Here is a 14,397-nt window from a genome sequence, read left to right as displayed (position 1 = left end):
TCAGGAGTTGTGTTGTGGGCGTGGACTAAGGCACTGACGCATGAAAAATGAGTCAAACAAGTACTCTGTAACATCAGCGTTTACTAAATTATGGATATTGTGATGGAATACACCTTTCAGAAAAGTAAACGAAAAATGTTCAAATTGATTTACTCTGCTAAATTGACCTTAACATTGACTATTAACTTTCATCGTGTCCAGTCTGTGTTTATCCTCTAATAGTGTCTGGAAATGATTCCATTGAAAAAAACTCACTGGTATAGTCACAGTACAAAGAGATATGGCTCAGCCAAAACGGGGATATCCTATTATTGGTTTAAATGTGTTTGTTTGCAGAAATTGTTTGGACATGCAACTGTATTTCTACAAATAAACACATTTAATAGGATATCCATGTGATAGTTTTTGGCAGCAAATGAAAATTGGCTGGTATTATGACACTTTTTAGCAAATTGCTCTGCCAACTACTTCCCTAGTGTGTTTTAGACATTCAGATAATGAGGATTAATTCATGAATCCGTAGTTAGGTAGGGGCCTACACATTCCCCAAAATGGCCTCCATTGTGTGAGTAATTGGTGTGTTTTTCTATTGGTTATACTCCCCGTTATCTATTGATTATCTATTGGTTATACTCCCCGTTATCTATTGATTATCTATTGGTTATACACCCCGTTATCTATTGATTATCTATTGGTTATACTCCCCGTTATCTATTGATTATCTATTGGTTATACACCCCGTTATCTATTGATTATCTATTGGTTATACTCCCCGTTATCTATTGATTATCTATTGGTTATACTCCCCGTTATCTATTGATTATCTATTGGTTATACACCCCGTTATCTATTGATTATCTATTGGTTATACTCCCCGTTATCTATTGATTATCTATTGGTTATACTCCCCGTTATCTATTGATTATCTATTGGTTATACACCCCGTTATCTATTGATTATCTATTGGTTATACTCCCCGTTATCTATTGATTATCTATTGGTTATAATCCCCGTTATCTATTGATTATCTATTGGTTATACTCCCCGTTATTTAATTACAGCGTAAGAATATAAGATAATATTTGAAGCCTTCAACTGGTGAAGACTGAATTGCAACAAAAGATGTGAAAACAGCTATTTATATGGACAAAAGCTATTAACAGTTTTGAAAAGGCAGATTTTGATGTAATGATGCCCCTATACGAAAAGCAACATGGCCTATTTTATAACTCCTAACTATAAGTGCTACCCCTGTCAATTCCCTCCAACCCGTCATAGATCTAAGGCAGCCAGGCACTACGAGGACAAACCGTGTCACTTCTGTCACACAGCAACCCAATCTAACACAGGAAATGAAGCTCCAGTATACGTGTTATGCTGCCATCTCTATATTTTACACTTTGATTTACTAAGGGATTACAAAGGCGTCATCAGTATTTGGGCCATTCCATGAAATTAGTGCCTTTTTTGTCCCTTTGATATTTTAAGTATAAATTGTTCACCAATATTGAATTTTAAAAGCCTGTTATATCCAATGAAGTGCCCTTTAAAATAGACCACATGGAAAAATCTATAAATCCGATTTTCTTTTATATGAATAAAGGCCTGCTAAAGTGCCAAAATTCAACCCTGTCTCTCTTCTAGGAAGATTTTAACCCACTTAATAATAACCATCATTGTAAAGCCCTAGTTATTTTGTTGCTTTGACAAAGTCATTTCTGAAGATGATTATTTATTTAATGTGATTAGTGATTCATTTACCTATGTCCCTTATTTTAAGGTCAATCCTGTTACGTGAAATGAATTCTCGTTTTAATATGGTGAAACTATTCCTTAAAAAAAAAAAGATTCTAAAAGAAACATTGAACATCTAATAGTCAAATCATAAAGTCAAAGCAGGTGAGCTAGTTCTACTCTTTTTGGCAATTTTCTGGTGTTTTGTGGTGGAAAACTGAGCAGGTCGAGCATAAAACGTCAACCCTGTTAACCATAGATAGACAGGCTAGAAATGTTTTAACACTTTTTTTTGTGAAGCATGCATTCAATTGCCAGTCCCTGTTGCACACAACAAGCTTCCACTCCCCCTCTCACAAGGGAATTTATGGCTGATTTAAAAATAAATTGTCAACCCTGTTACGGTCAACCCTGTTACTTTATTTGGCACTCAATGTACTTTCCAACAGACACTGGGAGACAAATTCCCCTTTCAGCAGGACAATAACCTAAAACACAAGTCCAAATACTGTATACACTGCAGTTGCTTACCAAGACAACACTGAATGTTCCCGAGTGGCCTAGTTACCGTTTTGACTTAAATTGGCTTGAAAATCTATGGTAAGACTTCAAAATGGCTGTCTAGCAATGATCAACAACCAACTTGACAGACCTTAAAGAAATTGTAAAAGAATAATGTGCAAATATTGTACAATCCAGGTGTGCAAAGCTTTTAGAGACTTACTGAGAAAGACTTACAGCTGTAATTGCTGCCAAAGGTAATTCTATCATGTATTGACTGAGAGGTGTGAATACTTATGTAATTGTATTTCATTTTCAATAAATTTGCAAACATTTCTAAAAACATGTAATGATGGGGTATTGTGTGTAGATGGGTGAGAAAAAAATCATATTGAATCAATTTTGAATTCAGGCTGTAACAGAACATAATGTTGATTAAGTCAAGGGGTAATGAATACTTTCTGAAGGCACTGTATCAAACGTTTACATTATTAGAAACGATAATGCCTTGGTTGTATTGTCAACATTTTTGTCTTTCCCAATAGTGACCCTTAGATAGCAATTAATATAAATGCATGACTTCCATTAAAGACAATATGATCTGCTTGTCAATGAACCGCATGTCGTTGCCATATATGTGTTATTGACTGTATGTTTGTTTATTCCATGTGTAACTCTGTGTTGTTGTTTGTGTCACACTGCTTTGCTTTATCTTGGCCAGGTCGCAGTTGTAAATGAGAACTTGTTCTCAACTGGCCTACCAGGTTAAATAAAGGTGAAATAAAAGAAATATGCAAGAGTAGGCTAAGGACTGTCTCTGGATGCAGTTCAGATCATTTCAGTCCATAATAAGAGGTAACCTGCCGACAGTTGTCTGTCTACAAGGTATCCACACAATACAACATGATAACAGGAACCAACCTGTCTGTGTCCTGTGCTGCTATTTCTTATTCCCCGCAGCAAACCATAATGCTACTAGATTCACAGAGGCAGAGATGTACAGTATGAGCAAAACAGATATGATGACCAGACTATGGAAGAAGATTCATCAAAAAGCAAATTCTATTAGCTCTGCCTAGCAGCCTCTGCTAGGTTGTTGGTGCTTAAACAAGACTGCTATTAGTGTGGTGGCAAATCAAAATAACGTCACAGTCATCTGCAAAACCTAATAATTACATTCCAGAGGTGTCAGTCTCATTTCCTACACTTAATTCATCACTAAAAGAAACCATAATCACTTTCTCAAGAAAAGTGAGGATAAGGTAATCTCTTTTTAAATGACCAGCTTATCTACTTTCCTGCTTATCTTAATAAAATCACACACCAGAAGCTCTGGGTTGTCACTTTCTAAAAGCTAATTCAATGAAAAAATACTCCGAAGTTCACCCCTGCTTCAAAGAGCATTAATAGTTGGCATATGGTACCATTTCCCCCGATTGATTTGTCAATTTGCTGCTCATTGAAAAAACAACAAGGGTTTTTAGCTAGATATTAATTAAATATATATCAGGTCTGGTACACTGTTTGTTTCTCTACTCTTTGTTGTGCAGGTATTCCTATCCTACATAAAGCAGGATAAAATAAGCATACTCTAAAATGAGCTTACATTCGCTTTCTCTGTACTTATGGAATATTGAAATCAGCAGTGCATGCTTGAAATAACCAGTGTCTGGGGACCTAAGACACATTCTAAGTATGAGTTTTCAGATGAGGAAGCTGATGTCAACAGCAGCCAAAATCCCAATTTCTGAGAAGGGTCGATATTTCCCTTTTTTTAATCACAGAGTGAAAAACACACAAATCTCCAACAAAATGTGTTTTGTAGGCTATTTTCCATGAATAGAAGAGGCTGAGGCTGTTTCATAGTGAGAAATGATGTAATTTCACTGACCGGCAGATATAACCCAGCCGGTTGTCATATTCGTGTATGTAGGTGACAGGGAAGTCAGGTGCAGGAGAAACCAAATTGTTTAATATGGAGTATTTAATGAAAAACAAACTCCAAAACCAAAGTACAAAATAAAATGGGTAAAGGATACCCGTCGCACACTGATACACAAACCCACGTAACTAAACATACAAACAATCACCAACATGGACATGAGGGGAAACAGAGGGTTAAATACACAAGTAATTAATGGGATTGGAAACAGGTGTGATGGAAGACAAGACAAAACCAATGGAAAATGAAAAACTGATCAATGATGGCTAGAAGACCGGTGACGTCGACCGCCGAGCACCACCCGTGCAAGGAGGAGCATCGACTTCGGCAGAAGTCGTGACACCGGTGCAGTTTCTCAAAGTATTGTATATGTGATTTCAGCTCATTTTAAAACTGGGCTGTTCCAGTCTAGACTGGTCAAGTTCATCTAAATTACCACAAAAACCTTTAATTAAACACTTTTTTTGTGTCTGAATTGTTTCCTAAGTTCCTTATCTTGTCAACAACATAATGTCACTGTCCTTTGAATCACGCACACAATGTTATGGTTGGTTTCACTGTCAATCTGTTAATTGTTCTGTCAGTCTCTGAAGGTATCAGATATGTAGCAGGGAATGCAATTTTCCACTGTGCCTAATTAGTGTCATCGTTAGGAACTGACAAACTTACCTCAACACTACTAAGCAAATGCACCATCTGAGGTATGCCTTTTCCATTGTAAAATAATGTCTTCTGTAATACAACTGAGTGCGTTATGTACAGTGCTTTCGGAAAGATTTCTGACCTTGACTTTTTCCACATTTTGTTACATTACAGACTTATTTTAAAATAGATTAAATAAACATTTTCCTCATCAATCTACACACAATACCTCAAAATGACAAATTGAAAACAGGTTTTTAGAAAACGTTGCACATTTATATAAAAATAGAAATGACCGTTTGCTATGAGACTCAAAATTGAGCTCAGGTGCACCCTGTTTCCATTTATCATCGTTGAGATGCTTCTACAACTTCATTGGAGTCTACCTGTGGTAAATTCAATGGATTGGACATGATTTTGAAAGGCACACACGTGTCTGGGGAAGGGTATCAGAAACATTTAGCAGCATTGAAGGTCCCCAAGAACACAGTGGCCTCCATCATTCTTAAACGGAAGAAGTTCGGAACCACCAGGACTCTTCCTAGAGCTGGCTGCCCAGCCAAACTAACCAATCGGGTGGAAGGGCCTTGGTCAGGGAGGTGACCAAGAACCCGATGGTCACTCTGACAGAGCTCCAGAGCTCCTCTGTGGCGATGGGAGAACCTACCAGAAGGACAACTATCCCTGCAGCACTCCACCGATCAGGCCTTTATGGTAGAGTGGCCAAACAGAAGCCACTACTCAGTAAAAGGCATACGACAGCCCGCTTGGAGTTTGCCAAAAGGCACCTAAAGGACTCAGACCATGAGAAACAAGATTGTCTGGTCTGATGAAACCAAGATTGAACTCTTTGACCTGAATGCCAAGCGTCACATCTGGAAGAAATCTGGCACAATCCCTACGGTGAAGCATGGTGGTGGCAGCATCATGCTGTGGGTATGTTTTTCAGCATCAGGGACTAGGAGACTAGCCAGGATTGAGGCAAAGATGAACGAAGCAACGTACAGAGAGATCTTTGATGAAAACCTGCTCCAGAGTGCTCAGGACCACAGACTGGGTCGAAGGTTCAACTTCCAACAGGACAACAACCCTAAGCACACAGCCAAGACAACGCAGGAGTGGCTTCGGGGACAAGTCTCTGAATGTCCTTGAGTGGCCCAGCCAAAGCCCAAACTTGAACCTGATCTAAAATCTCTGGAGAGACGTGAAAATAGCTGTGCAGCGACGCTCCCCATCCAATCTAACAGAGCTTGAGAGGATCTGCAGAGAAGAATGGGGGAAAATCCCCAAATACAGCTGTGCCAAGCTTGTAGCGTCATACCCCAGAAGATTCAAGTTGTAATCGCTGCCAAAGGTGCTTTACCAAAGTACTGAGTAAAGGGTCTGAATACTTATGTAAATGTGATATTTCAGTATTTTTTTTATACATTTGCAATAAAATTATACAAACCTGTTTTTGCTTTGTCATTATGGGATATTCTGTGTAGATTGATGAGGGGGAAAAAAACAGATTAATGAATTTTCAAATAAGGCTGTAACGTAACAAAATGTGGAAAAAGTCAGGGGGTCCGCATTCTTACCGAATGCACTGTAACAACTTGATTGCATAATTTCATTTCAGGATTTGACATAATTATATGTAAAGTGCAACTTATGCCAATACATAAGGAAGGTACTTGTTAGTCCATGAGAAGAATTCAAAGCCCTAATCCTAACCATCTAATATATTGTGTGGCCTGCTTTATTAAGCTGTGTTGTACTGTCTGTCTTTGTTCTTCCTGTAGAGATCTGGAAAGCTTTTACAGTACAGATTGTGCGCCCCGCCCTTGTTTCAGTAAAAAACTGAGGGATAGGGCTGGAGAAATGGAACCACTCTGAAATTCATAGACCATCCATAATATAAAAATTATAGCATTAAACATGTTTTGAAGCTATATAGTGTTTGTTTACATTTACTTTGTTTACCAACATTGGAGCAAAACCCTCTTATATTTAGGGTTCGGATGGGGTACGACAGTTGAAAAAAGCTCATGTGCCATTTAGAAGTTATATTCTTCTAAGTTATATTAAATCCAAAAATGGATGTTGCAACAGCTTATTTCCCTTTTAATTGTAATTATTTATATAAATTATTCTTGAGGAGTTTAGGCCACATGCTTAAGAATGATGAAGAAATTGTCACTGACATAAAGCTACTCTAAGCTTTCTCATTATAAAATAAAAGCGACTACTGATCATGTATTCTTAACAACTGGAGCCCATACAGTAGGCTTCATTGGGAAAACTCATTTACCCAAGGTATATCAGGTCATATTACTTTCCGCTCTCATAATGACTTTTGTTTTAGGGCCCAGAAGAGTTTCCCATGGCTCTGCATGACATTGATGAAGCTGGGAGCAAAAGCAACAAAAAACTGAAGAAAAGTCGAACACTTAGGCTCAGCTAAAAGACTCAGGCCTCTCAGTGGACAAAAGCGTAAAGCATCTTGCGAAAATATAAACAATTTCCCAAATCTAGTCACATAGTACAAAGCTTGCATATTTTGTTCCACCAACGCATGTTTGAATACATTTGTCTTGTAAGGCAAAACAGTCTGCCCTTTTCCTATGGAAAAATACAGATTATTTTTGGACACACTTAAAGAAGTAGGAAATGTGACTCTGAGAGCATTCTTGGTGAGGAGCTCATCACTAATCCACTTTTGAAATGATTGCATGTCTTCAACTACCTACAATCAATAACTTAAAGCCTGGCTGTCTTAGAACACAGAATACACAACAGAAACACATTACTGGTATTTATCTACTTGGGATACTCTCTATGGATTCCATATGTCATCGATGGCAGACCCTTATAAAGCATTGCTCTCAGCTGCTCCGGGACTGGATTAATGTCGGAGAGAGGTTCTCCCTTGCCCGATCCCAGTTACAATTATTATATAGCAAATCCCCCTGAATATCTATTACCAACTTCAATTTCCTGAGAGGAATATCAGTGCTTTCCTCCGTTCATAAGTTAATCAGAACCATCTATTGTAGCTATGTATTATGGAGCCATGTTCACAGCAGCCCAGGGCAGTTGTGCTGTTCATCAGAGGGGCTGTTTTCCCTATTGAGATAAGAAATTAAATCTGCAGGAGCAGAGGATGCTGGGTTTGCTGCAGGGTGGCGAGGCAGCAGCTCTGATAATGGAGCCGACTCCCATTGCGCAGGCTGGGCCGCAACAGCCGTGGCTCCAGCCCAACCCTGCCTATGTGAAAAGATAACAAAACACAGTCGTGGTGAAATAGCTGCACTGGACCAGTAAGGGAATGTCGCTGTATGGAACAGAGTTGTGTAGCTCTCTCTGTGTGTATGTGCGTGCGTGTGTGCATGCGCGAGTGAGTGTCTGCGTGCATGAGTACGTGCAGGTGTGTCTGTTTAACAAATATATAATTTGAATAGCTTTTAGAAACTGTTAGTGGGAATAAGGACATTCCATTATCCTGTTTTCTTTTGTTATTATTATTCTGTTTTCTTTTCTATATCTTCATTCTCAATGCCATGTCTCACTCCTTCCTCCCCGGGCTAGCCTGAACTGCAGTATGTAAATAAGGTGGCTTCAATTTGAAAAGGTGGCACTCACCAGTATTTGTAGTCTCTTCTCAAATGCTTCTCTCAATGATGACTTCAAAGCAGGCTGCAGAGAAAACAAACAGTCACACTTTAATGTGCTGGCAGAAATAACATTTGGAGAATACCCCGCCACATGTATTGCTGTCACAATCATAAACAGGGTTCAAATTAAAGTTCAATCTTTAATGCCATCAAACAGGGCTCAGCACAAAATGATATGACATTCGTGTTGCTGTAAAACACTTATACAGCGCTTCTTTTCAAATCAAATAGTAGGAATCTGCACAAACAAAACCAATACATTTCCACAAGCCTATTTGTTCTTGTTCTAAACATTTTATTTCACTTGAGTGATATTATTTACCAACTTTCAGCTTTACAAAGAAATGCTTCTGAATCATATTTCATGGTCACCAGCTAGCCTTTGTATCTCTCTTTTCAATTCGATAATTAACCATTTGTACAGAATAGTCTGCACTGTGACGCTCTGAGGAAATACAACATGACAATACAAAAGAACAACTAGTGAATAACCGAAGTGATAGACAGACAGTGTGTCGTGAAAAAAGACACCAATAATTTATGCTGTTGAACACCTCAGACTTTTCACACAACTGCAAGCGGCACACACTGCTGTTAAAATATAAATTGAGTCTCTTTAAACACCCGTTTAACCTTTTTGAGATATGCATTGTCACTCGATCAACAGAGGAAGAGGAATCAAATTTCACCCATCTCCTTTCAAGGCAGCGATCAAATACCGTTAATTGAAGGTCACTAGCGGTTCTGGGGGGGGGGTGAAGGGGGGGCAGTGCCCCTGTGACAACAATTTTGGACCCCTTTGTGGCCCCCCTAAATGTGGAGTATGAAATAATTTTTACATAACAAATTTTTGCTATCGTTCTTTTTTTACATCCGTTATTAGACAGTGGCAACGCGGAACATGGTCTTTTGCCTGCTAATGCCTGCAATGCAGTGAAGAAAACGATATGACAACAATAACATCTAATGTAACTGGCCCCTCTAACAGTACAACTGGCCCCAGCTTGGCCCCCCCAGTTGAAATGGTCTAGAACCGCCACTGTTGAAGGTCCGTGAGATGAAGAAAGGAATGGTATTTTCCCTACCCGCTTTTACAGAGATAGGGATAACAAAGGCATTGCACCAATTCTCCTCTGTCAAATGTAAATGCCGCAGCAGCCATCTTGATTATGATCTCCACAGTGGTCCCTTATTGGTACCTACCATAATAATACATATTCTGTGTCCAATGCAGACAGGTTTACACAGCAAACCTCTGACTGACAAACTGTAATCATAGTGGGTCCATCACTCAGTATGACCAGTGACATTGAGGTGGGCCTTTGAATGTCCTTCAAAAACTCTTGTATCCACAACATTGGTTCACTTTTTAGGGCTTGGGTTCTATTTTGAGATTACATTTATTTCAATTTCATATCGACTCTTTTCTTGACAGTATGTGCATGAGATTCCATCACATAAAATCAGCATGGAAGCTAATATTTCGGGGATTTGTCCAAATCCAGCATGATTTGGCAATTTCTTTGTTGGAAAAGGAACATTTTACAGATATCAATTGGCTAGCATCATCATGACCTAAGACAGGGATGTGAGAATGTGTTCCCTGAGGGACAGTGTGGTGACAGTCATGTGCAACTCTATGAAACATGGTATTGTATGGTATTGTATGGTATTTCGATAAGAAATGACTTACAGTATAAGTAAGGCAAGTGACACAGCATGGTCCAACACATCAGTTATGCTCTGACTCATACACTGCCTCAAATGACTTATTTTCTGAGGCTGGAGTCAATGGCTGATGAAAATAGATGACTTGCATCTTTATGAGCATAACTGGTATGGCTGAAAACATCAGATGTGTTCAGACTCATGTATCGCTTCAAACTATGTCATTTCTGGTACTGGCATAAAAAGCTGATGATTCATTAGATAAGTAGCTGTCTCAGGATGGTGTTTTGTTTCTCTCTCCTTCTACCAGATGTGCCCAGTCTGGGTCCTCTGCCATCATGTGCAACCAATGCAGTCCCTCAGGCAGACAGATTCGTAGCTAACGCTTTGTTTGGTGCCGTGCCAAGGACTCAGATTATAGTGCTACAAAAGCAGATGCTTTATACAAGTATTGAAGGAAATTCCTCTTTGGTAATTGCAGGTACTGTATTAGAATATTCAATTGAACTGACAGTATCTCAATAAAGATATTTCAAGTTCCTTTCTTCGTCCATTTTAAGGTCCCCTTTCCCCATATTGTAAAATCTGTAGTGATCACATCCTTGTTCAAACACCTTTGAAAATGTTTACTGAAGAGAAAGAACGTGTTACAGTAGACAGTACATTTCTCTGCAGTCCGTCTCAAACCCCTGTGTGAAAACCTGGGCAAAGAGCTCATATACAATATCTCCTCTATTAGTCAGGCAACCTCACTTGCCACAAGGCTAACACAAACATTAAGAGGCCAGGGCCCACGCCTCCAACTTAAAGCCTTCTGTAATGAACATAACATATTTGATCTTGGCCTGTGGTGCCCTGGCCTGAACCAGTCCAGACCAGCCTATTGATCATATTAAAGAACCTGCACCTCCTCTCTGAAGCACCATACATCTCTCCCATGATGTGGATCGTTATGGACTGTGAAGTATTCATTTTCATAAACTGAAAATGGAGAGGCGGCCCTATACCATCCCCAATTTTATTTATCACAGGTTTGGCTGTTGGAATGTGCTGCATGCGAAACTGTGAGGTTTGATTGCAGTATTACCTCTGTCGTTTCCAATTTCCTTCACATCACTGGTTTAAAAACAAAGGCAGCGGAGCATGACATGGTTTTCATTAGAAACCAGTCAGGAGCGGGGCAGTAACGGCCTCCATTGACTGTGATTTAGCTGATAACATATGGCTCTCTTAGCAGGCCTCCCCACAGTTCGCACTCTGACCAGGCCCATACCTTCAGGGTGGCCAATATGACCTCCAGAGAAAGACAACAACCTAGAGCATCCACTGAGATCGGCCACCAGAGAGAACAACTCAAATATGCATGAGTTCAGACTCTTCGGAGTTAGAAAGTTAAGCATGAATTGTGCCCTCTACCGTGGAATTTGATTCAATTATCCCTTTTGATTCCTCATCAGAGCGTTATTAGAGTCTAGGCATTGTTTAGAAAATGATGACCCTAGTTAGTACCACTAAGCAGTAACAACAATATTGCCTAAGAGAATATGATCATATCAGGCATGCTCCAAGAATTTTTGTTGATTATGCGGCTATTTATAAAAAGTTGCCTAACAAATGAGATGTATTTGCAAGTCAGACTTGACCCAAATCATCTCCCACATATACATCAGTCAGTGAACCAAGTCAAATATGGAATTAGATGAGGCACTCAGTCAGCTCATATGAATAATGATTATACACAATGCCATTTCACAACGTTGTGCACCAGTAGACACAGAAGTTTCTGGGGCTATATCCGTGAACCTAGGCCTACATGCAGACCACATGTGTGAGAGAGGGAGATCAGAGTTTTCCTCAGTTGTTGATGAGTCAGAGTAGATCAAGTTTGGAGCTGATGATCTGATGCTCTAGTAATAGGCTCTCTCCCCTCCTCTCCCTCCCATTTGCTTCCCATGTGAGCCGGTGATTATATACACAGTCCTATTTATACGCTCAGCCATGCTCAGCACTTTAACCGGCTCCACATAAATAATCTGTTGGTATGAGAGGAGGGTGTCCATGAAGGATGGATTCTTTTAACACAGCACTTCTGGCTACTACCAACATCTATAGGCCTACTCTCTCTCTCTCTCTATCTCTCTTACTCTCTCTCTTGCTCTCTCACTCACTTACTCTCTCATCTCTCTCTCTTCATCTCTCGCTCTCTCTCTCTCTTTCTTCATTCCTTCATCTCTCTCTTCATCTCTCGCTCTCTTTCTCTTTCTTCATTCATTCATCTCTTTTTCTTCATCTCTCTCTCTCTCTCTCTTTCTTCATTCCTTCATCTCTCTCTCTTCATCTCTCTCTCTCTTTCTTCATTCCTTCATCTCTCTCTCTTCATCTCTCTCTCTCTCTCTTTCTTCATTCCTTCATCTCTCTTTCTTCATCCATCTCTCTCTCTCTCTCTCTTTCTTCATTCCTTCATCTCTTTTTCTTCATCTCTCTCTTTCTTCATTCCTTCATCTCTTTTTCTTCATCTCTCTCTCTCTTTATTCCTTCCTTCATCTCTCTCTCTCTCTCTCTTCTCTCTCTCTCTCTCTCTCTCTCTCTCTCTCTCTCTCTCTCTCTCTCTCTCTCTCTCTCTCTCTCTCTCTCAACTGTAATGTACCAGATAATATCCACGTCATAACAAAGTTAATGTTGCTCCTTAATACAAAGTTTAACAATTGCGTGAGAGCATTAATGGATGCTGATCTGGAGCTGCCAGCCAACACTAGGAGAGTTGTATTGATTGTGTTGAAGTGCCTGGGTGAGGTTTTTGAAGGTATGAAGGTCGTATCAGGGTCAGGTGTCACGACTTCCGCCGAAGTTGGTGCCTCTCCTTGTTCGGGCGGTGTTTGACGGTCGACGTCACCGGCTTTCTAGCTGCCATCGATCTACGTTTCTTTTTCCATTTGTTTTGTCTTGATTGTACACACCTGGTACCCATTAAGTTATAATTTATTCCCTATTTAACCCTCTGGTCCCCACATGGTTTTGTGCGTGTTTGTTCTTTGTTTAGTGTTCAAGACTTCTGTGAGCTGGTGTATTCCCTGTGTGGAAATTATTGTTGTTTCTTTCGAGTAAAGTACGTATTTTACTCAGTTCTGTGTCCTGCGCCTGACTCCGTCCTAACCGCTGCACACTGACACTTGACATCAGGGCCATTTCCATCTTCACAATGTTGGTTCTATGATCTCACGTCTCAAGCCTCACAACTCTCAGGATTCATTTAGATGGTGCAGGGTATTTTACAGATTGCAGTCAGGCCAAAAGCTTTAGAAAACTGCTCAGTTAAAAAATCCTCAGCAACTGAATGTGTTACCCACCATCTGACACACTGATGTCATCTCTCTTTACAGTATTTACCTTTAACTAAATTATTCTGTCAAACTCAACTTTTGTTTACTTTCCTTTGCGTGATTTGATCTACGTTTGCATCTGTTGCATGAAGAAAATAGAATAGAAAACATTTGGCATGTAATAGCTAATTCATACACTAAAGTGTAAACGAAACGCTTGGGTAAACTAATTTATTTCAAAGAGCAATACTTCCCTCAGCTTTCCAGAACTGTAATAGTTAGCTGGGCTCAGACAGCCTTGCTCAGTCATGCTGATGGTGCTATGTCATCCAGAACTCTGTGATAGAAACACCACCGGATTCTCTATTGATGGCCTCATTTGAACCAAGACCCAGATGTGGAAAGAGCACAACTGTTTGCTTAGCCTCTGAGATGCACTTGGGCCTGAGCGTTGTGTATCCAATTACTTTCCTTAATATCTGCAGGCCTTGGACAAACAATGCCTGTGTGTACAGGGGAAAACAGAAGAAAATGGCAAGAAAATTCTCTTTACCAAATGCCATTGGTGAGCAACTGTATTCAGCTTCGGTTTAAATGTGGGTTGTTATCACATTTACATCACTGCACTATCTAGCAATAGTAACCTGTACTAATAACAACAATAAAATGATATTATGTAGTACCAGTCCTTTAACAGTATGTGTGCCAGACGTCTTGTCCGTTCATGTCAGCATATTGACATTCTAACTGATATTGAAAGGGATTATGTGACCTAAGCCTAGATGTTTTGTATGCCTGGAGAAGTGTTCCACTTGGATAGGAACAGATCTCACTGTGCCAGTTATCTCTGTCTGATTACTCACTTCCTCCCTCTCAGATTATCCAATGAAAAAAAGACAACTTTTTAATGCCTAACATCTTTAAAAAAGCTCTC

General features: G+C 39.7%; 1 protein-coding gene across 4 annotated transcripts in view; it reads right to left on the bottom strand.

Moving 5' to 3' along the window:
• The window catches only part of LOC106613031 (leucine-rich repeat and fibronectin type III domain-containing protein 1), a 132,585-nt gene that overhangs the window by 46,124 nt on the left and 72,064 nt on the right, over positions 1-14,397 (bottom strand). For all 4 annotated transcript variants that reach the window (XM_014214905.2, XM_014214904.2, XM_045724627.1 and 1 more), the window contains exon 2: positions 8,444-8,497. The gene's annotated coding sequence lies outside the window, so the exon portion shown is untranslated. The remainder of the gene's footprint in view (positions 1-8,443; positions 8,498-14,397) is intronic.

Source organism: Salmo salar, chromosome ssa09, assembly GCF_905237065.1.
Source record: "Salmo salar chromosome ssa09, Ssal_v3.1, whole genome shotgun sequence".
Classification (NCBI taxonomy): Eukaryota; Metazoa; Chordata; class Actinopteri; order Salmoniformes; family Salmonidae; genus Salmo; species Salmo salar.
This window is presented reverse-complemented; position numbering and strand designations above follow the sequence as displayed.